Genomic DNA, 24,868 nt, shown 5'->3' on the forward strand with positions numbered 1-24,868 from the left:
CCCCAATTTCCTTCATGATTTTGGTGGTTCTCCCGTGCAGTCACCACCTTTCCTTCCATGCAACGCCATTATTTTTCTTCCAAGTTAAGGCTTAGCTTTAAAAAAGGTCTTGGAAGTGGCCTCCTTTCACGCGCCACAAGCCGCCAATCCAAAAAACGCTTCATAAAACTCACCTTTAGTGTGGATAATGCATAAAGTGGTCAGAGTTAATCTCGCACACCACTCCAAGAAACGCACGACTTCTATGAGGACCGACAACCTTCAAATCGCAACCGTGTATCATAACTTCTGATTGGCATGGTGCTAACTATTGGGCTTTATGCATCCAGAGAGCTTTGACATCGCCAAAATAGTGAAAGCACCCAACATAGTCCAAAATAGTGAAAGCACCCAACATAGTACATATCATGGCACTTGCTGACGATGACATCCAACCAACTTTTGACACTTCTAGGTATCTCATACGGTTGAGGTTGAAAACCACCTTTGGTCTATTAAAATCCACATTTGGCATACACTTCTCGGCAGTGTCAGCCATACCTTGCATCAAGCAGCTGCACAAGTACTGTATTGCCTACCTGCTATCTTCCATGTATCTACTTCAGGCGTCTCCTTGGGTCGATAGTGTTTGGGTGCACCAACGTCAGCAACTGTCCGTACTGGACTGCCACATCAGCATCTGTGTGTAGGTTTGTCCGGGGACCTGCCATGTCACCAGTTTGTGATAGCCGACCCCTTCTCTCCAATGCTGGGCCTCTCAATTTCCCACCTGTCGATCAATGGAAACCTCGACTAATTCTCATGAAATTCTCGACACACTTTACTTCTCCCCAACCTCTTTCACAGTAAGGCTCTCTAGCCTGCAGCTCAGCCAACCCCCCACTCATAGCCAGCCCTATTACGGCTCTTCACCCCAGTAGGCGATCCAAGTTGTCCCCTTTATGCTGCTCCTCACAACGGCTCGGCACCTCTCGGCCCTGAACTAACCTTCCTTAGCGACCACCTCTGCTCAGCTTGGTTCAATCAAAGGCTCTCAACTGGCTTTCTGTTGCGCTACCCTTGAATCCTGCCAACCCTTAAGTCTCCTTCTCACACCACAATGTACTCTTCAAACTTTGGCGCCGGGCGGTCATCCCTATCTGCTGCACCTCAGCCAGCTTCACCCTTTGGCCTTCCTTTCTGCTCAGTAGCACCTCCTCTATAATGCCTTCCTCTTTCTCTGATGCACGGCTCGCAGCTAGCCCCTTGTGCTCCTCTCGAGCGTTCAAACTCCTGCAACTAGCTCGCCTCCAAAAGTTCCCCCCCCCCCCCCCCCCCCCCCCGATGCAACTTTCAACCCCTGCCTTGCCTACGGGTAAATTTCCCCTTCTTATGCGACCTCTGTCTACTGCAATCCCCTCTTTGGCGACTCCTCTCTGACGAGTAATCCTCTCTAGCAAGTAATCCTGGCCACTTCAGCTTGCGCCTTGAGCAGCCCTCTCGGCACCCCTCAATCCCTTCTGCTTACAGCCCTTCTTAGTGTAGCATTCACTTGACTCAATTCGTACCCATGCCACCTTCAACCCTAGCCTCCCCAAGCCAAAGTTACCAACTCGCCTTCCTTGCAGGTTCTGGCCTCACCTCTCACCACCTGCTTTCCTTCAAAACAAGCTCTTTGGCGGCTCCTTGCTCCTCTGCAGTACCTTGGCACTCTTGCTGCGCCTGGGAGGTCTCCACGTTGCTTTCTGCCGCCCTACAATCGCGACACCCCCTTCTTTCATGCCACTGACAACCTCCAAAACCCTTCCATTTTGTAGTACCGACCCCCCGTCCAGGTAGCGGGCTCAAGTCGACCACCTTTCCCGACTCTAGCCCCCCCCCCCCCCCGGCAATCAGCTAGTGCCGCCCTTCTCTCCTCTAGTAGTCCACTGCATGGTAAATGTAGATAGCGGCTCCTAATGCCTGCAACTGAGAGCAACAATACCTTTCAACAGCTTTCAAAAAAAAAATAACCATACTTAAGCCTTGCTTCACACGCCCCAACAACCTTTGATTGCCGATGCTACAAAATCCTTCGAGTTGCACGGCCACTTGCCTTAAGATCCAAACATAGATGATAGCTTACGGAGAAAGCGCTTCCCTTCAAAGCCAGTATATACCGCTATGAAGGTATTATAGTGAAGACCTTTTGGATGGGAAGGCCATCAAGATTTTCGTAAGAGAACTACATTAGGAACTTATGTTGATTAGCATTGTCAAGCACAACATTCCCGATCTTAACCTAATTACATGTTAAGCATATCTTGCAAATCGGCTCGATCTGCATGTTTTGGCCCTGTTTCCCACTGTGGAAGCGCAGCGACACGACATCCAGCCCCTCTGAACCTGCACAACCTCCGATCTATGACAATGGTACTTAATCAAATCTTAATTTCATATTCATCGCATATCCAGCACATCCAATGGATCGAAACCCTGTATCTTGAACCTCACCAAACTCAAGTATGCTCCAGCTAATCGTGCACACGACTTAACCATCGAGCTTGATTCTGCAAGCTCTGTCAAGCTCAAGTATGCTCTAGCCTCTCTTGCACACGGAATGGTCGTCAAACCTCTCTTCTGATATCAATCCAAAAGAAGTGAAGATATCTCAATTGCCCAAAGCGATCGAATGAAAGCTAGCCCTGTAAGCTAGCTGCTGACCATAAAAACCACAAAACCCAAAAGAAGAATTTCCCTGCATACCATAAAAACAAAAAACCACTACCACACAACGTGCTACCAAAAAAAAACTGCATTTCCTTAAAATCTTGATCTGCACTCCAATATCCTCCAGGGTCCCAAGGCATATACATCAGCCGATGTAAAGTAGGTGCACCATGACAACCTCCTCGATAAAATGGTGTCAACCACCCATATAAAATCTATATTAGGTGCCCACATAATTGCATACATTTGTAAGTAATAAGCTTCGCACTTATGTCAAAGGACCGCATCATAGAGCTAAGCATCTCTATCAATGATGTACATATGAACAGTTTAGCATCACTTCCTCTAGTTGAAAAGGTCCGAGTATCTGAAAGTAGCACATCTGGTGCTCTGACATTTATAACCCTTTTTTGATCTTGGATCACTGCTGGAATGCCATCTGAAATAGGCACAAAACCCTCTAGAGCCTCATCGAGCATCTGCATCATGTTTTGGATCAATTTAAGGGGCTCAAAATCTCTCGAGTGCATCATCCAAAATATCCAAAAGTTCCTTGTCTTTCATATCTGCATAGAGTCATTGCATTACGTTTGCCATCCCTCCAATCTCTCACCCCAGCTGCTTCGCGTCGGGTTCACCAAAAATGTCGGAGTGTATTTCGTGTAGTCGGAAACACGGGGTGCCTGGCTATCAGAGTGTGTCGGATAGAGATGGCCTAATCGGAGAAGCAAGTAGCAAAGAGTTGATTTGCACACGTGTAGAAGAGAGATGCACTGCAAATATGGCTATGTGAGCTTCTTAATAACAGCAAGGTGAGAGAGAGTAATGATGAAATTTACTTCAATAGAAGGGAGGTTATGACGATGTCTATCGGCTTTCAATCAAGATCATACAATAGATGATAAGGCAGATATACGACGAGCTAAGATAGTTTAGGCATGAGAGTCAGAGGAAGCTATGGTGGCCTTATTAAGCTATCACCTGCCAGCCTTGCTCGTCGATGGCAGCTCCCTTTTCTTAAACATATTGCTTGTCTCCTCATTGCCTTGGCTTTCCCCTTATGCAAGTGGCCGCCCCAAAACCAGGTGGAGGCTCATCAACACTACAAACCGATCTGTCTTCAGCCCTTTTAACATTTGCAACGGGTTGCTCTATTCCAACCCACCAAGGCCCGCCCCTTCTCTCCGATGCTTGGCCTTTCAATTTCCCACCTGTCGATCAGTGGCAGCCTCGACTAATTCTCATGAAACTCTCAACACACTTTACTGCTCCCCAACCTCTTTCATAGTAAGGCTCTCTAGCCTGCAGCACATCAGTCAACCCCCCTCTCATTGCCAGCCCTATTACGGCTCTTCACCCCAGCAGGCGATCCCTGTCGTCCCCTTTATGCTGCTCCTCACAACGGCTCGGCACCTCTCGGCCCTGAACTGACCTTCATTAGCGACCACCTCTACTTGGCCTGGTTCAATCAAAGGCTCTCAACTGGCTTTCTGTTGCGCTACCCTTGAATCCTCCCACCCTTAAGTCTCCTTCTCACACCATAATGTACTCTTCAAGCTCTGGCGCGGGGCGGTCATCCCTATCCGCTGCACCTCAGCCAGCTTCACCCTTTGGCCTTCCTTTCTCTGCTCAGTAGCACCTCCTCTATAATGCCTTCCTCTTTCTCTGATGCACGGCGCAGCCAGCCCCTTGTGCTCCTCTCGAGCGTTCAAACTCCTGCAACTAGCTCGCCTCCAAAAGCGACCCCCCCCCCCCCCCCCCCCCCGGGATGCAACTTTCAACCCCTGCCTTGCTTACGGGTAAATTTCCCCTTCTTATGCGACCTCTCTCTTCTGCAATCCCCTCTTTGGCGACTCCTCTCTGGTGACAAGCATGGCCATTCCAGCTTGCACCCTGACCAGCCCTCTCGGCACCCCTCAATTACTTCTGCTTACGGCCCTTCTTACTGTAGCATTCCCTTGACGTCAATTCGTACACATGCCGCCTTCAACCCTAGCCTCCCCAAGCCAACGTTACCAACTGGCCTTCCTTGCAGGTTCCGGCCTCGCCTCCCACCACCTGCTCTCCTTCAAAACAAGCTCTTTGGCGGCTCCTTGCTCCTCTGCAGTACCTTGGCACTCTTGCTGCGCCCCAGCCAACAGCCTTTGAACCTGGGAGGTCTCCACGTTGCTTTCTGCCGCCCTACAATCGTGACACCCCCTTCTTTCATGCCGCCGACAGCCTCCAAAACCCTTCCATTCTGTAGTACTGACCCCCGGTCCAGGCAGCGGCCTCAAGTCGACCACACTTCCTAACTCTAGGCCCCTCCTCTCCCCCCCCATGCAATCAGCTAGTGCTGCCCTTCTATCCTCTCATAGTCCACTGCATGCTAGACGTAGATAGTGGCTCCTAATGCCTGCAACTGAGAGCAACGATACCTTTCAATAGCTTTAAAAAAAATAACCCTACTTAGCCTTGCTTCACACGCCCCAACAACCTTTGATTGAGGATGCTATAAAATTCTCGATCCATGCCATCAACTTTGTACGGCCACTTGCCTTAAGAATCAAGATCCAAACATAAAAATGATAGAAAGCCCTTCCCTTCAAAGCCAGTATATACCGCAATGAAGGCAGTATAAGTGATGACCTTTTCGATGGGAAGGCCATCAAGATTTTCGTAAGAGAACCACATTAGGCAATTATGTTGATTAGCATTGTCAAGCACAAAATTCCCGATCTTAACCTAATTACTTGTTAAGCATATCTTGCAAATCGGCTCAATCTGCATGTTTTGGCCCTGTTTCCCACTGTGGAAGCGCAGTGACACGACAACGCTTCCCCTCCTTGGAAGAGAAGAAGGAATTTTTGAGAAAGAGGCCTACTCTCAAGAAGACAGGTATTTTCCTCGGTGATGATCTCTCTCTCACAACTTGCACATATGAGAGAGGTGATGCAAGAGATTAGGGCGGCAAGGAAGAAGGGAAAGATGGCCTTTTCAGAGATGGTCGGGTGGTGACTGTAGAGCGGTGCTCTACATGACGGTGTGAGACCTATGGGACCACACTGAAGATGGCTACTTGGAATTGTAATGGAGCTATGAGGTTGGACGTTGGTGCCTTTGAGGAGAGTTTCAAAGACGGGGACATTGTTTTCTTCTCAGAGACTCATCAGGCCCCTAGACAGCTTATGCCACATGTGGTGGGTTACAGATGGGAGACAGCCCACAGGACGGTCGCGAGATATGAGCATGGGAGTAGAGGTTCACGAGGAGTAGCAGTGCTATTTAGGGAGGAGTTACAGCCACTACTACATATTGTACGGAGAGATGATCATGCTAGATACATGTGGGTGAGGCTGAGAGCTAATACAAGCCGATTTCTATACATTGCCATATGTTACTTCCCCCTCAGTATATCAGTATATGTTGCATCCAAAGGATAGTTTCCTTTCTCTATACTAGATGATGATATATGGGAGTTTTCTAGGGATGGTGATATCATCCTCCTAGGGGACTTCAATGCCCAAACGGGCAACTCTCAGACAGTCTTCTACGACACTTCAGATGAGATGCTTAGAGAGCTGGATGTGGGTGAGTTGGGGCTTGACAGATGCTCACATGATAGAGAGCAGACACAGTATGGGAGATACCTCATGGAGATGACAACTACACATGGGTTAGCCATACTTAATGGCTTACAGCGATTTCTTGGAGTAGACGGTTTCACATGCTTTCCACACAGACACGGGGCCAGTATAGTGGAATATGTTATGGCACAGCCGAGCTTTATTCCTTGTATTCAGGATTTTATAGTGGGAGCCAAACCAATGGGCGTAGCAATGGATCATGCACTTTTGACATTGTCTGTTTCATTTAAGTATAGTACAACACAGACACATCAGGAGGCAAGTCACATACCCGTTATACATTTACACCAGAGACTGACTCGGTTTATACAGAGGAGATCTATAGCCGTCTATGCACAGCTGATCTTGGACTCTCAGTGGAGGAGTGCACCAGTAACTCCATGGTGCAGCATCAGAGGCATACCCACACACTCAGTCGGGTCGAAGGCGATATTCTAGGAGCATGCCCCAAAATAGTTGGTATGATGAGGAGTGCAGAGAGATGAGAGCCCAGCTTCAGAGGGATCTTCTTTTAGGAGTCATCACTTACAGAAAATCTCGGATTGCTTCCCGACGCCTTGTGTGACGGAAGAAACGAGCTTACTTGGCCCAAATGGAGTGAGACTTGTATCAATTGTTCTTGAGTAGAGACTCAAGAAAGGCATGGCGATTCTTTCATAAGCACTCACCTCCCCCAGTGATTACTTGTCCTGATGTGTGGGGCCAGTATGCCTCATTGTTATATACGGTTCCTGGACAGGACCCCCTTCCAGATCCTTCAGAGCCATGCCCACCTACCAGCACCTTCTTTACCACTGAGATAATAAAGAGAGCCATTGACAGGATGAGAACCAGCAGGGCATATGATCATGATGGTCTAGTAGCAAAGCACTTTAGCATGCTAGAGATATCTTGATAGAGGTTCTTGCAGTGTTGTCCAATTTGTGCCATGTGTAAGGGGTTACCTGAGACTTGGAGGTTGTCTACTATTGTGCCTATCTTCAAAGCAGGTGATCCTCCAGAGCCTGCGAATTACCGCACTATTATGGTTGGCCACACATTGGCACGGTTGTATGCATCCATTTTTGAGCAACAATTGAGTAATTGGGCAGAAGGTGAGGGTGTACGAGCATAGGGCCAGACCGGTTTCAGGAGGGGTTTCTCGACTCTTGATCATATTCTGACACTCAGAGCCATCGTTGAGGAGGGCAGGTCACATGGCAGACGAATTTAGTGTAGCTTTGTGGATTTCCGCAAAGCATTTGATATGGTACCGAGAGCTCGACTGATGTGCAGACTGCAGGAGATGGGGGTGCCCATAGTGTTGATTTGGGGGATTATGGCTCTATACAGATCAGTGATGGGACATGTACGCACTTTGGAGGGGATATCTAATTTAGTTCACTCCACAATTGGGGTGAAACAGGGTTGCCCATTGTCTCCTACTCTATTTGGTATGTATGTTGATGAGGTGTCTGATTACATTGACAGAGAGGGTTATAGAGGTGCCCACCTAGCAAGGACGTGGATCCCATTGTTGTTATATGATGATGATATTGTATTGATCTTTGACTCACCAAAGGGTATGCAGTGACAGTTGGATGCATTACACAGTTTTGCAGAGGATAGTGGATTGTCTGTAAACCTTGGTAAAATCAAGGTTATGGTGTTTAACATCGCACCAGTGGATCAGGAGATCAGCACCGACTTTCACATATGGTCAAGAGATTGTAGAGTATACAGATGCATACACTTACCTTGGGGTTGTCTTCATTGGGCGGAGGTTTTCTTTGGGGAGAGCAACAGAGACTAGACTGACTAGAGCTTTTGCAGCCTTGGGAGGCTTGGAGACGATGTGTTCGCAGGTTCAGTTCCAGGAACCTTGGACAAAGTTATGGCTCTTTGATACTTTAGTAGCCTCAGCTATGTTGTATGGGGTGCACATATGGGGACCTTCTGTAGGCCAGGATGGTTGGAGACGTATGGAGAGGCCCTTGGTGTCTATGATCTCTCAACTGATCGAAGCCAAGGCCTCCGTACCCCACGCTATCATTCGAGCAGAGCTAGCTGCCCCTCCTATGGAGATTGAGGCGCTTACCAGATCAGTCTCCTTTGTGCACAGCTTGTGGGATACTACTAGAGACAGATATGCTAGACTGGCCCTTGAGTCTTCCAGACAGTTAGCTCTTCAAGGGGACACTTCATGCTGGTATGCACAGATGACATCGTGGTTTCAGACGCATGGCTTCACCATGGACAGGCTGCCCCCTTTCCAGTACTCTCTTCAGGCACCCTCGATGTCTCTTACACGGGGGGAGATTACTAGACTCATTCATCAGGACCTGATTTAGCTGGATACCAGGAGGACATGGATAGAGATGCCATAGGAGTTGGGCACGAAGATGGCTTTCTATAGAGAGCATCTTCTCCACCTCACAGGAGATGGGCTTGTGATTCGACCCAGCTACATGGACACGCATATGTCTCATGGTTTGCGGTGTGGCATTGGTCAGATACGCACATCCTCACATCAGCTGGAGATTGAGACTGGTAGATTCAAAGGGATACCAGCAGACAGCAGGATGTGCTGCTTATACCAACTAGAGCCAGAGACAAAGCTACATTACATGTCATTGCACTGTGTACTATGAGATACGGGACCGTTTCCACTGCTTATTCAAAGAGGGTTTCGGTCCTTTCTCTAGGGTCATGAGTTATGAGCATCAGAGATGTCTTGGGCTATATCTACTTGAGTTACACAAAGATAGAGAAACTTTATTGGGGGGGGGGGGGGAGAGAGAGAGAGAGAGACTCCCAGATACAGATTGCAAATTTCTTTTCACTAGATATGGGACAGCCAGAGGAGCAGCCAGAGGAGCAGCCATCACTGCAAAGCTCGGCCCACACTCATTCGACCACTACCGGCACTCTCGTCGACCGAGCACTCGAGCTACGGAGATCCAGACGGCCACGAATGAGGAGAGGGTCTACACAACATCGACAGAGACTACAGCAGAGGATTCGAGCCATACTGTCTCAACATCCAGAGTGCAGATGAGGATGGATTCTAGTAGTAGTATCTTTGTTCTAGTTCTTTTGTACCCAGACATGGTATTAGATTCACCATTTTGTAACAGATTGGTCTCATAGGTCATTTTGGCCTTTTGAAGACGTTAATATAACATTTCATTTCTTCAATTTGAGTACCACAGAGGCAAAGGGGCCACCACCACCACAGAGCTCGGTTCCCACCCATACATACACTAGTGGTATTCTCATTGATCGAGCCATAGAGTTGGGGAGATCGAGACAACCACGAATGAGGAGAGAAGCCACGCAGCACCGACGGAGATTGCGGTAGAGGATCCACAAGATTCTAGCACGAGACCCAGAGTGTCGATCACAATAGGCTTCATGCTACTGCTATATTGCATCATGGTGACACTTATCCCCACTTTGTACCTTTGTGGCATTATACCATTGCTCAGCTTACCAGCCACCCATAGGAGTCGGTAGCACTCCTATCTCAGTTTTCAGTTTGTAGGTTTCTTTGTTTGTACCCAGACTTGGTACTAGACTCACCATTGTAAATCAGTTTGGTCTCATAGGTCATTTTGGCCTTTTGTAGACGTTAATATATCATTTCATTTCATGTCTCTCTCTCTCTCTCTCTCTCTCTCTCTCTCTCTCTCTCTCTCTCTCTCTCTCTCTCTCTATCATGATTGGCCACACACTGGCCAAACTATATGGGGCTGTTCTTGAGGCAGAGCTTAGCACGCATGCAGAGGCATCAGGGATACGAGCGTCAAGACAGGCACGCTTTCGACGCACTTTCTCGACTATCGACCACATTTTCGTGCTTCGCTGCCTAATCGATGGAGCGAAAGCACGGAAGAGGAGACTCTACTGCTGCTTTGTGGATTTCCGCAAGGCCTTTGACACTATCCCTAGAGAGAGACTCTTCCAACGCCTTCAGGAGCTACAAATACCATCTGAGATGATATGGGCCATTCATTCTTTATACGCACAGGTCTCTGGTAGAGTGCGCTGCCCAGGTGGACTATCGGATTCCATTGCTAGCACTATTGGTGTGAAGCAAGGATGTCCCCTCTCCCCGACTCTATTTGGTCTCTACATCGACGAGATATCAGATTACATTCTACGCGCAGGAGGGGCGGGATCAGACTTGGCAGGTATACCAGTACATATTATACTTTATGCTGATGATATCATCCTAGTTTCTGAGACACAGGAGGGACTACAGAGCCACCTACGAGCCTTGGATGATTTCTGCACACATCGAGGGCTCACAGTGAACCTTGGCAAGACCAAGGTCATGATCTTTCACACCTCCAGGACAGTGCGGAGCCGAGCAATACTCACAGCAGCAGGCGGGCAGGTCGATGTGGTTGATTCATATGTATACCTGGGGGTGACTTTCACTGGCACCACTGGTAGATTTTCCATGGCACAGGCAGCCCGAGACCGGCTTACACGAGGATATGCAGCGCTGGCCACCTTGGAGCGCAGATGCCATCAGGCCCACTTCCAGGAGCCCCGCACCAAGGGGTGGCTTTTTGACACTCTAGTCACACCTGCCATGATGTATGCAGCCGCTGTATGGGCTCCAGGGCTATCCGCATCCCTATGGACACAGATAGAGCGCCCACAGATCATCATGATCTCCCGTTTGCTCCACAGCAAGCCCTCAGTACCACATGATATCATCAGAGCAGAGCTAGCTACCCACCGATGCTAGTAGAGGCTCTCTTTCAGACAGTTTGTTTCATACAGCGCATGCGAGAGCTCCCACCAGACAGACTCACCCGCAGAGCTTTTGAGGCATCGATACAGCTGCATCAGGAGGGGGACACGAGGGCATGGTACTCACAGGTCATAGAGTGGTTTACATCCCATGGCTTGGACATCACGGATCTGCCCCCTTTTCAATATGATCCCGACTCCCCTCACATACGCCTCTCACACATCGAGAGGAATCGAGTTCTCAGACAGGATCTCTGGCAGCTATACATCAGGGAGACATGGATCACACCCAGAGAGCCTCTTCCCACGAAGAGGCAGTACTACAGAGACCACTTCCTCACTATTGTAGCAGATGGTTTCATCCAGAGACCGAGATACATGGATGTCTATATGCCACATAGAGCACGGGTCGCCATCGAACAGCTCTGAGTATCATCACACCAACTAGAGGTTGAGGCAAGGAGAGCGGCACATGTCCCCAGAGCAGAGAGGATATGCAGACTTTGCACAGCAGAGGTTGAGAGCGAGGAGCATTACGTATGCAGATGTAGAGCATATGAGGAGATTAGAGGCAGATATCTGACCTTGTTTGCAGATCAGCCCACTCTACATCAGATCTTTGACTCCAGAGACCAGCGACAGCTCGGCCGCTTCCTCATAGAGGCACAGCAGCATCGGGACTCCCTCCTCCAGGCAGCACTAGGGATGAGAGACGAGCGCCAGACACAGCTCACGGACTTTTTCCAGAGGACCATAGCAGCACCATCACTTTCAACCACCCAGAGAGGAGTGACTCTACAGCAAGCTGAGGAGGTCCGAGCTCGCAGACGCCCACGCACACATGGACGTAGGGCACCCCGCCTACACCAGAGAGATCCAGGAGATCCTTGGAGGAGCGACGTACTCGGGCTTTTGCAGATCCAGCCGCCATCTTACGCGGATTGTCCGCACCCTACCCATCAATGCATCATGTATTACACCCTGATTATGGGACTGGATGGAGTTAGAGATAGGTGCATCTCATGATTGTATTTACCCCAGCATATAGGATTGCATCTCTCCCCCAGTTTTTGGAGCTCCACCCCCACCCTCTTTGTATCACCTCCCCCCAGACATTACACAGGATAGTTTACTTTTACTTTTGTACCCTTTTATCCTTTATGGATACACAGAGGACACCCACCTCATGTACTTTGATTTGTCTCATAGGCCGATTTCGGCCTCTTTATAGACGTTAAAATCTCTCTCTCTCTCTCTCTCTCTCTCTCTCTCTCTCTCTCTCTCTCTCTCTCTCTCTCTCTCGGGTGTGTCTGTGAATGGGTGTGTGGGTGCGCTAATAAAAGAGGAAAATAGTATAACTTTTCTATCACCCAAGTGTGGTAGATTGGTTATGCCTTGAATAACAAGTCTTGAGTTCAACTCTCCTCGTCAGATAGATCTTTAAGGTCTCTTGGGATAGTTTCCTACGACGTTAAAATACTCTTCTCCTTGGGGGTGTGTGTGTGTGTGTGTGTGTGTGTGTGTGTGTGTGTGTGTGTGTGCACGCTAATAAAAGAGGAAAATGTTATAACCTTTCTATCACCCAAAAGTGGTAGATTGGCTATGCCATTTCCCTCTTGAATAATAGGTCTTGAGTTCAACTCTCCTCATCCAATAGATCTTTAAGGTCTCTTGGGATAGTTTCCTATGACGTTAAAATACTACTCTTCTTCTTCTTCTTCCCCACTCTCTCTCTCTCTCTCTCTCTCTCTCTCTCTCTCTCTCTCTCTCTCTCTCTCTCTCTCTCTCTCTCTCTCTCTCTCTATAGTTTCCTACAACATTAAAACTCTCTTCTTCATCTTCTTCTTCTTCTTCTTCTTCTTCTTCTCACTCTCTCTCTCTCTCTCTCTCTCTCTCTCTCTCTCTCTCTCTCTCTCTCTCTCTCTCTCTCTCTCTCTCTCTCTCACACACACACACAAGCACACTACAATTGTGCCACGTGGACAAGCTTTTGCTACCGTCTAGCGTCAGTCATAGCTTAGCTTAGGATCTAGTTTGGCACTTTGTGAGCCTCTAGCAGGACGTGCATGGCTAGGCAGGTCATAGTCGTAGTTGCATACCCTCTCTTGCACAATACAGTCAGTCAGCATATAGGCATGTGAACAGTCCCTTAAGTCAATTATTAACAAGTGACATTCTAAGTTTCATCTTTGTGAAGAATCATGGAGGCTCCTTGGTGGCTGCTTGACCGAGCTTGGTTTGGGTAGATAAGGGAACTTGAGGGTCACACTTCAAGAAGAAGTAGAAGACCAAGGATAGCACGGGTTCCCACAGTACCCGGAGCACAAGTAACCCCAGGGCCCAGCGTTTTTAGCATCAACAAATAAGCATTCTCAGCCCATCTTCACCATCGAATTCAGCCCCAAACACTAGCGTTTCCAGCTTCAGCACCATTATTTTCATCCCTTATCGCCAGAATCAGCCAGCACTTTTCAGCCATTAATCTCAGCAATTTCAGCCCTTCACCATTAGCGTTTTCAGCATTCAGCCGTAGCCTCGCAGTACCAAGCACCTACAGCACAGATGCCCCTCATTGTCGCAGTACCAAGCAGTATCGTTAGTACCCAGTTCCCATCAGCATGAAGTACTCAGCATCAGCATTCATCATTTAGACATTGTAACAACATTGTGCAAGTAAATAAAGCAAGTACTTGCTCTCGCAACAGAGCAAGGCAGCCCTTCAGGGTCGTTGGGACCCAACATACACTGTCGACTCTCTTTTCTCTCTGTGCCTCTCTCGTGTTCATCATGTTCAATTCAATTTCTCTGTTCAAGGGAAGTATAGTAACCTTGTGTTTGTGCGGAGTACTAACACTTCCGCTACACGTGACTCTCTCACTCTCCCAGAGACAGATTACTGATTTCTTCACACCAAACACTGAACAAATAGAGGAGCAGCCACCACTACAAAGCTCAGCTAAGACTCACACCCGAGGTACTCTCATTGACCGAGCATTGGAACCAGGGAGATCGAGACGCCCACGACTGAGGAGAGGAGCTTCACAACACCGACGGAGACTACAACAGAGGATTCGAGCCATACTATCTCGACATCCAGAGTACAAATGAGGATGGATCCATCACCCATTGTATCTTTCTCTTGTATTTGGCACCCATTGTACCAAGGATCACACATACCCCACACAGTTTGAGTAGCACTTCTAGATTCATTTTAGTATTTCTTTTTTTGTACTCAGAACGGTACCAAATTCACAAGTTTGTAACGGATTGGTCGCATAGGCCATTTTGGCCTTTTGAAGACATTAATTTACTTTAATTTAATCTAGGTGCTCTCAGTTAATTTGATTTTTATGTTTGCCAAACATTGTACTCTAGTCCTCCATGGATGTAACCTTTTTGTCTCATAGGTCATTTTGGCCTTTTGAAGACGTTAATATTTCATCAAATTTTCGTTTCATTTTCTCTATTTGATTAAGGTTGGGTCATGCCAACACATCAGCACGTCAGCGCTCAAGCGCTCTATTCATTTAGTTCGAGCTTAAACATTTGAATAAGGAGGGTCTTGCTTACGCAAGGCCACCTAGCTTGCACAAAAGCTAAGTGTGGGTGGTTGACACAGCAAGGGTTGTTCAAGCTCCCTCCATAAGGGGAAATGGGTACCTCTTGAGTGGGAGGAGAAAGCTTACTCACCTTACCACTATATGTACCAGAAACACCATCAACAAGAATCGACAAAGTACTTTTGCATCAACGCTAGCCTAGGGTAAACATGTTGAAATTGAGAGAGAGAGAGAGAGAGAGAGAGAGAGAGAGAGAGAGAGAGAGAGAGAGAGGCTACACAATTGAGCACAAACAACTAAATGATTGATTCATTAGAATGCTTGAATACATATACAAGTGAGGGAAAGTACCTCTTGAGTGGGAGGAGAAAGCTTACTCAACTTACCACTATATGTACCAGAAACACCATCGACAAGAATCGACAAAGTACTTTTGCATCAACGCTAGCCTAGGGTACTTTCATCCCAAGGGGGGGTCATTGTGGACACATTTACATCCTTAGAGAGGGCTAGTTGCTATGGCACACGTGTTCTTTCATGCTCCGCAACTCATGGATATCTTGGTTGAGCAAAAAGCAACCTCTAGGCCACTTCTAGTTGTGAGGCTAAGTTCAGGGCAGCTCTCACAACTACTATTGAGTGTGTTTGGCTCAGGCACCTTTTGACTAACTTGGGTGTTGTATAGCAGTCTTCTATTACAGTCGTCACTGACAATCAGAGTGCTTTGGCAGTTGCAAGGAACCCAATGTTCCATGCTCGCAAAAATCACACCGAGGTGCATTATCCTTATGCTAGGAAGAGACGCTCTAAAACAGAGATCCACTTGGCCTATGTGCCTACGAAGGACAACCCTACTGATCTTTTCACAAAGACTTTCCCTTATGAGAAGTTCAAACCTTGTCACAATGCTTTGTGCTTACTCCCCTTTGTGGACTGATCACATAGAGTCACGCACTTCCCTAAACCAAAGCGTCAGCTTATGATTACCACATCACTCCCAAGGGTAATTTGTTACTACATTATGGTAGTGAGGTATTTGACACACTTAGGACTTTAGAGTGGATAATGTGTCGTGCTCTCTACAGTGGGTGGTCCTCAGTGCGATGTGCATGACAATCTCACTCAAACAGACTGAAAAGAAAGGAAACAATAGACATCAACTAAGCTCACAAAGACACAACAGCATACCAAAACATATGACTCGACTATCTCAAAGAACTGATACAGACTCTGGCGTGGCAACACACTCAGCTCCAGCCCAGGACTCACAGGTACAATGGGGGTGTCGAGGCTCAGGTGTGCCGGAATGGTGCAAGCATGCTGTGTGTATCGACTCACTCTAGACGACTACGTACAAGATGATCCTGACCAAAACGCTACTACTCATATATACAACCATAAAGAGCCACCAACGGCTCATAAATGATAGCATCTAAGTCTATCTCCACTGGGTGGCAGTGGTGACCTAGCCACGATGTCCACTAAACCACCGTATCCCTGCCACGTGTCACTGCCCAGCGAGTCCGTCCAGTGTGAACCGACCAGAATAAAGACCAACTATAAAGTCCAAATTGTACTAACTGTCATGTGAAAGTGACACTGTAGCCTGCTACAGGTTGCCCACCACAAGACCGCTTCCCATCCCGGAGAGCGGAACTGAAGAACTGAAAGATCGACAACCAGGTCTACTACTGGTAAAACTCCAAAAGGTGATATCTATTGTTGGTGGTCGGATGATGGAGGAGGAGGTTGGTAGAAAGGTGGGTAAGGAGAAGGAGGCCATGTGTATGGTGTGGGGTAGTGGCCATGAGGAGGGCACATTGGATATGGAATGGCCACCCCATGAGCAGCAGCAAACTGAGTAGGGTGAGTAGGTGGAGCAGGTGGAAACCCACGAAACGACTGAGTAGGCTGAGAAGGTGCGACAGGTGGAAACCCAAGAAAAGACTGAGTAGGCTGAGATGGTGGAACAGGTGGTTGGAATCCAGGGAAGCTGTAGAAGTGCTGAGGGAAAGAGGTGGATTGGGAGGGGGAGGCCATAGAGGGTCCATGAAACTGTGATGAAGCCGATCTTGCTGGCTTAGACTCCATAGTGGTAGGATTTGTTTTCTCAGTTGCTTGAGAATCCCCTCCATGGGCTTTGGAAACATCCATCTGTATCTGTCTTGCCATAGCAGGAAATTGCATAGAAACCGGAGTTGTAGTTGTAGTTGTAGCTGTTTGTGAAATGGCTACAGATTGGTATTTGGCACATGAGGGACACACTGTATGTACCACAGGAGAAAGGTCTTGAACTGCGGCCATATCATTTGCCTCTTTTAACTGTATTTGTTGAGTGCGGACAATATGTTTGAGGTCCACTACCTGTTGAGTGAGAATCTTTATGCGATCTTGAGCCTGAGCAATTAACATGTCCCTATCCATCGATCGTTGAAGGTAGCTGCGCACTTCCCTTTGCATACTGTCATAGACAGCACGATGCAGACCGTTGGTACCTTCCAATGAGTTGAGTCCGAAATCGCTTTGCCCTATCCTGTAGCGCCCTAAACAGCAGATGGTGAAACAAATACGGCAGGCAGTGGTAGAGACAAAAAATGGCATCGCATATTCCTGGAGAACCTGGAGAAGATGGAACTACTGCTCTTTCCGGTTGCGCACAATAAAAAATAATACTGTAAAATTGAATACAGCTGCTGATTCCTGTGACAGTCTGCATGTGAGTGCAGCAACAGTGCTTGGCACGCATTTGCAGTGTCTTCCGGGGAGAGATTAGAGAAGGTTTTTGTGGCGGGCAAAGGTGCCAGCACATTCAATATCCCCATAGCATGTCCGATATCCTCCACTGTAAGTATAATTCCATTTAGCTTTGGAAAAGTAAGCAAGAGGGCACTTAGCTTCGCACTGGAAATTGTGTAGGACAAATCGGCCTGAGCCAAATTTTGGAGACCCAGGTGTATCATTTGCTGTTGAGAGAACACATCTTTGAGTGCCGGGTTGGCGCCTGTAAATGATAGATCATTAGTAAGGGTACCTTCGAGATGGCACCAGAGGGGCAAGGCACCTGGAGAGTGGTGACTTTGCCAGCAGTGACTAATTGGGGTGAATCTTCCTCTGAAGATTCTCCTAAAAGTTGCTCTGAACTAGGAGTATAGTCTGATTTATTGTCAGAGCTATCCCAAGAGGAGGCAGAGGACTCTTCCTCCGATTGGAGATGCTGCTCTCGATTCCGAGTACGAACCATCTTGATAAAATATACCCGAGAATGTACAAATGATGAATCCTTAAAGACCTGTATTCTTAAGTCCTCACTGAAATATATACCACCGTAAACCACACTGAGATACAATTTCTCTAACCCACACTGAGATACATGTTGCGACCACAACCAAATACATGTAGCAAGAGCAATGTCGAGATCAAGCTGCCATCATCAAATGCTATCCAGCTTATGGGTGGCCAAGGAGCACCAAGAGAGAGGAACGCCTAGAGATGGAGGGAGGAACGCCTGGCAATGGACAGAGATAGTGGCGATGGAAGCTGATTGAAGGGAGAACTTGACTGAAGGGAAGCGCTGTTTTTGTTTTTATCAACGTTATCTGATTTTTTTATTTTCGTTGGGCACTGCTTTTCACAGGGTTTGAAATTAAAGCAAAGGAAGTATCCTTTAATGTTTTATTTGACTTACGTGGAGGTGGTGGAAGCCAAGGGCGAGGGCGAGGGCGAGGGCGATGCATGCGGTGCCGAGGGCGAGAGCAGCGGGGAAAGGAGAAGGCGAGGCCAGTCAGCAGCAACGGCGCTACCAGAAGGCGATGGCGAGAGCGAGTGGCCAGGCCCAGAGAGCGAGGGCGAGGGCGAGGGCGAGGGCGAGGGCGAGTGCGGAGGGCGAGAGGAGAGGGTGAGGGCGAGGGGAGAGGGCGAGGGGGAGGGGGAGGGCGAGGGCGAGGGCGAGAGCGAGGGCGAGGTGGCGAAGGTCAGGGCAACAAGGCGAAGGGATGTTTCAAGGCGAGGTCACATGGAGAAGGAGAGGCAATCGGGTAGCTGTTGGGCGAACTAATTAGATGCAAGGTGAGGGCAACATGAGTGAGAGAACATCAGAAGCACCAAACAGGCAAAGGGACCAGCAAGAGCAGGGAAGATTCACAGAATGCGGAAATCAGGTAATCTAACCTGTTTGAAAGAATCCGTGGTAGATAAAAACGTGAAGTAAAATTGCTAATGAACATGGTACCTTCATAAATACCCAATTGAAGAACACTAAGACTTATATGCATAGCAAAAAGAGCTTAGTGTCACATGAGACGCTATAGATCAACAGAATTTTGTTCCTTGTAAAAAAGCATCAGTCGGGTTGAGGTACTGGGTAGGTTAAGCCCAAGACTAGAATCATACTCACCAGAGCAGGCAGGAGAGGGGTTACATAGGATCAAACCGAGAGTGAAGGAGAGAGTTTCCCCAATTCTAGAATCAAGCCCATTGAACGCAACAGAGTCAGCAAAAGGAGAGGTGTATAAGGAGAGGGTGTACGAGATAGTGATGAAAAAGAAACAGCAAAAAGAGGGGATGTCTAAGATAGTGTTACCAGAAGATCCATTTAAGGGTTCAGGAGTCGGTGAGATCAACACTTGATTTTAGACCGTTGATCGTCAGTTTAAGCATGATAGCATTTGATCCTAGATCCATTGACTAAAGGCAGCGGAACTCCTTCAAGGGTGGCTAATTGTACGGCCCCTTCGGGTAGAATCTCCATCACCTTATCTGGTCCTTGCCATGCTGGGACCAACTTCTTTGCTTTTTTCAGATACTTAGCTTGATAAAGTAGCACCAGTGCTCCTTGCGTTATTTTCGGCTTTCTGAGATGGCGATCATGCCAGGCTTTGCGACGAAGCTACTCTGCTTCCAGAGCCAAAGAAGCCAAACTTCGGCTTTCATCCAGAAGGAAAAGACGAGAGACAGATGCCGACCCCAAATCTCCATTGGCACGCAGACTACCGACTCGTGGAGATCCTGAGTGGAATTCAAAGGGTGTTGTCGCTTCGAAACCGAAAGCTAATTGAAATGGGGTGTGATTGGTTGTGGCTTTGAAAGAAGTTCAGTATGCCCACAGGGTGTCGTGGATAGCTTGAGCCCAAGTCGCAGAATGGAGATGACATGCTTTCCGCAGAAGTGCTATCAGAACCTTATTAGTGCTCTGGGCCTGTCGTTTTGCTCTAGTGTAATAGGAACAAGATTGTCTGCAACCCCTGTTGCTTCTTCACCCGTGTGAATGCAAGAGAGGTGGTCGGCAAGAACATGATGTTTGTTGGGCCTGAGTACCACTTCGAAATCAAATTCTTGAAATAAGAGTAGCCATCGCCATACTCGACCTGCAACTTGCGGCTTGTTGAGCAGATAGCGCAAGGCATGGTGATCAGTAATAATTGTGAAGTGGACCCCTAATAAATAATGGCGAAATTTTTGCAGAGCATACACAATAGCTAAACCTTCCCTTTTTGTGGTGCTATAGTTGCGTTCTGCCTTGGTGAGTAGGCGACTTGCATAGTGAACAGGGCGATCCATGTTGTACTCCTTACTAGGCTGAGTCAGCACAACACCCACAGCTAGTTGACTGGCATCAGTATGCACATGAAAGGGAAGAGACCAATCGGGAGCTACTAGGATAGGCGCTTCAGTGAGGCATTTTTTGAGGTCTGCAAAATCTTCATCCTCTGCATTTGACCATTGAAAGGACACAGTAGCACTGGTTAGGCGGGTTAGGGATTGAGCCACCTGGGCATACATGCGTAAAAACCTGCTATGATAGCCTGTGTGGCCTACAAAGCTCTACACCCCTTTTGGGTTGATGGGAGGTGGTAACTTTAAGATTGCCACGATCTTCTCTGGGTCAAGCGCTAAACCTTTAGTAGACACCACATGGCCTAGAAGTGTGCCCTCAGTGACCAAAAAATGACATTTGTTAGGATTTAGCTTTAGGTGTGCCTCTCTGCACCTGACGAAGACAGCAAAGAGCTGAGCGAGATGTTCCTCTAGATTTTCCACTGGGGTTGAACATTGAGCACCTGAGACGGTCGAAAAATCGTCCATGAAGATGCGAAGATGCTCCGTAAGCAGAGGACAAAAGATGAGATATACCGCCCGATTGAAAGAAGGTGGAGCGTTTTTCAACACAAAAGACATTCTAGTGTATATAAAAATACCCCAGGAAGTCACAAAGGCCGTTTTCAGCTGATCACCTGGATGGATGTCCAACTGATTGTATCCACTAAACCCATCCATGAAACTGTACAATACATGCCCTGCTACATCTTCGAGCACACACTCAGTGAAAGGTGTGGGGGAACCATCTGGGATAGTTACCTTATTCAAAGCGCGGTAATCTACGAGCACACGGATTTTATTGGACTGCTTCTTAGGAGCTATCACCATGGGTGATAACCACTCAAAGTGCTCCACAGGTACAATGATCCCTGTCTCTTGCATTTTTTCTAGCTCTGACTTGACCGCCTCAGCATACTTCGGGTTGAGCTTGTAAGCTCGGCCTCTTACAGGCTTAGCCCCTTCAACCAGAGGTATAGTGTGGACACCCAATTCTGGTGGGATCCCCTCCAAATCCTTGTAGGACCATGCAAAAACATCTTTAAAAGAGTGTATAAAAGAGACTACCTGATTGAGTAACGCGGGATGCTCCCATAACCAAGCTACTAAGAGTACGTGCTGAGGGTTGTCAGGATCTCCCAGTTTGACTCCTTTGACTGGGTCAGGAGGTGTAGCTGGAGAGGGTGCTTCAGAAGATGAGAAGTGAGCTGCCTCTTGGAGCTTCGAGACATCATGTGCTGGTGTTTGATCGATTGGAAACTCCGCATACTCTTCTTGTAACCATCCTGGTGGAAGCTCCTCGAAGGGTAAATCTTCAGACACAGACATAACAAAGTGCTTTTGAAGGGGCGGGGCGTCCGACCCGGGAGATGTTAGAGAAAAGGGGGAATCATTGGCGAGTTCATGCAGAGGAGATTTCTCCCCCCTTCAGTGATGTGTTATAGGTTCCCCGAGGCCGATGACTTCCATCACAGGATCATTTGAATCATGAGAATCAGGGGCTAACACACTTCTTCTTCGACTGGTACATTGTCTGCTGTAGGACTTGGGACATTGGTGTCCGCTTGAGGAGATGGAGAGAGAGTGTTACCGGCACCGGTGAGTTTTGAATAGAGACCACATAGCATGGCATCGAGGTGGTAGCTTCCAACCACTGCACCAGGTCTTCGTCCGACCCGTCAGGTGGGATGGGCTGCTCAGGGTTGGGGTTGGACTGTACTGACAATGAGTTGTGATGAACCACTGGATCCATCCCTCCTTCGAGCCGAATTGGTTGCATGGGGGAGCCAGGAGTATGTATCCACATGGCATCGTTTCCCCAATCATGAAGTGCCTTAGTCTGCCGCGACCATGGTCTACCAATCAGCAAAGGAAATCCTTCCTCCACCTGAGGAAGACTGACCACCACAAAATCCAAGCTAAATGTGAAGTGTTGTACCCTTAGAGGCACCTTCTCTACTATGCCCACCGAGTAGACTGTCCTCTGTTCTGCCAATGTAACAATGAATGGAGCAGGACGGGTAGGCTATAGACCTAAGGCCGACATAGTAAATTCTGGCATCAGATTGATCCCAGATCCACCATCCACAATGACGCCTAAGAATTGATGCCCAAGAATAGACACAGTGAGACGAGGACTTTTGTAGTCGGTGAGGGGAGCAACTGGATATGAAATCATGTAGGACTCCAAGGGTTGCACAGGTAGGTGCCCGCCACTAGGCCCTGCACCAAGGTACAGAGACTGAATTACTGAGAGGGTGTCACTTCTGAGGGTTGCATCTAGCCGGAGCATCTCATAAGGGACACTTGTTGAAAGGTGTTCTTCAAGATTGCTTCCGCTGTGGGCTTAGCTCCTAGAATCTGGGCCTCCTCGGAAACTTTGACCTGTTGCAAGTCAGCCACTGCTGCCAGAAAGGCTCCATCAATGTTCGAAAGCATAGAGATTGGCCTATTCTTTTCACCACTTAAGGGTTCGACAGTTTGATCAGGTTGCAGAAGTGATGGACGAGATGGTCCTGTTGGCAAGCTTAAACTCAGGGCTGCTCTTTGTGCTCGAGTGAGCACGCCAGCGGGCTCTACCACTTGTGGCTGAACTGTATGAGTAGCAGGTGCTGGCTGAGGGGTGGTGTTCACTATGATTAGATTGATCTTTGGGAATGTGAACTCTTGTTGGTTTTGAATCGGGCCTGAAGATGAGGATGCCCTTTGCTTGGGACAATCCTTACTGTAGTGGTCCTTAGACTCCGACAATGTCTGCAAGGAGGAGACCCTTCAGGTAAAGGACACTTACTTTGGTAATGCCCATATTCACCACATCTGTAGCATCAGATGGGCCGATTAGACGGACGAAACGGGGGACGAGGTGGTCGCTGCTCTTGTTGTTGCATGGAGTTGGAGGCTGAGATGTAGAAGCTTTGGGGAACTGAAGGAGTACTAGCATGATAAAAGCTAGGGGATGCAAAGTTGTCGTGCATACCTTGCTGCATAGGAGGTGTCGTCAGCAGAGGTGGCAACGGGTTTTGATGGCCATAGGGTGAGACCATGTTGGATGTAGGTGCTAGCCCTTGTTGGAGAGAAGGACCTAGACTTTGTTGTATTTGCCGCAATCCCTTGATATAGTAGCAATCCTCGTCTTGGTGCCCAGATTTTTCGCAGAAGTGACAATAAGTCTGAAGGGGACAGTCCTGTGGAGGATGTCCTGGAGAGCGACAAGAGCTGCACCATACCATAGCTTTAGTCTCCTGCTGAGACCTAAGCTCTTCTAGCTCTCTTTTGATTTGATCCAAAGCCTCAAGATGTGGTGGTTTCTCTTGTCTAAGACAGGTTGATTTCTCTTCTTGGAGAGCGCGTTGTAGTTTTAGGGCTTCAAGTTCTCTACACAAAGAAGTCAATGGATCAGCAGGACTACTTTCCGAGAACACAGAGAGAGTCTCTATGTGAGGGGAGTTGTTGAACAGCTTCCTAGCCCCCTCTATCCTAGTAGCAGCTGCAATGAACTCCTCCAGAGTGGCGTCGGGTCGGAGACTCTCTCGGAGTTTTTGCTGAGAAGTTTTGGGGAGTGCCTTCTCCACCCACTTCTTAACCATGAATTCACCGGGTTGCTCGAGAAGCTTGGCAACCAAAGACTTGGTTTTAGTCATAAGCTCTGCAAAAGTCTCCTCTGGCTGGAGCACCATGTCTTGGTCATCACCTTCTCTTGGTAGTCACCTGGCCTGAAAGCTACACAGAACTGTTGTCTTAAGGCTGCCCAAGTTGCAAAATGGTTCTCTGCAATCTGGCTGTACCATTTGTCTGCTAAGCCATCCAAGGTGGATGGAAAGAGTACCAAATAAGCATCTTCTCTGTTAAGACCACGACCCCTACAGAGAGATACAAACCTCCTTGCATGGTCGTCAGCATCTTCTGAAGAGAGTCCTTTGAAGGTAGGGAACTTGATGTTTACCTTGGCCAAAACACTAGCCAACACCTCCTTGGCCCCTTGCTGAGCCTGTTGCTCAATAGCCTGCTCTAGCAGAATAGGAGAGAGCTTTACTGGAGAAGGTGATTTGGAAGATGTGGAACCGAATGAAGGAATGGGTGATGTCGTATGTGGAGGTATGGGTGATGAGGTTAATGGACTTCTACTAGGTACAAAAGGTCGTCTTCTGTTATAGTACTTCAGAGGGCTCAGTAGTGCGCTTTGACGCTCGACTGACCGCCTTGTATGTGTCGTGCAGTGACCACCAATCCAACCAAGCTTTGGACAAGAAGACCCTTAACTGTGGGGCTGAACGAACACAGGTCTAGACCAGGACAAGTGAGGACGGGGCCAGGACTAGGAGGGACTAGACCAAGACCAGGGACGAGGACGAGGACGAGTTGGACAAGGGCGAGAGAGGACCAAACCAGCAGACTAGCTACACAATGGAAGCAAAGTGGGCGAAGCTAGGTAACAACCAACTAGCTTCACGATTTGTATCTCACCAGAGAGTGAGACTTCATTTGAGGTCCCACCGTGATCGCCAAAATGAGAGCACCTATAGCGCGGATAATGTGTCGTGCTCTCTACAGTGGGTGGTCCTCAGTGCAATGTGCGTGACAATCTCACTCAAACAGATTGAAAAGAAAGGAAACAATAGACATCAACTGAGCTCACAAAGACACAATAGCAGACCAGAA

At 48.1% G+C, this 24,868-nt stretch overlaps 1 protein-coding gene and 1 pseudogene across 11 annotated transcripts in view; one reads left to right on the forward strand and one right to left on the reverse strand.

Annotated features, from left to right (window-relative positions):
* Positions 1 to 24,868, reverse strand: part of LOC147431258 (uncharacterized) — a 155,720-nt gene that overhangs the window by 68,332 nt on the left and 62,520 nt on the right. The window lies entirely within an intron of this gene.
* LOC147431260 (uncharacterized) lies at positions 10,012 to 12,083 on the forward strand (annotated as a pseudogene).

Source organism: Adiantum capillus-veneris, chromosome 21 (assembly GCF_014529385.1).
Source record: "Adiantum capillus-veneris isolate H3 chromosome 21, ASM1452938v2, whole genome shotgun sequence".
Lineage (NCBI taxonomy): Eukaryota > Viridiplantae > Streptophyta > Polypodiopsida > Polypodiales > Pteridaceae > Adiantum > Adiantum capillus-veneris.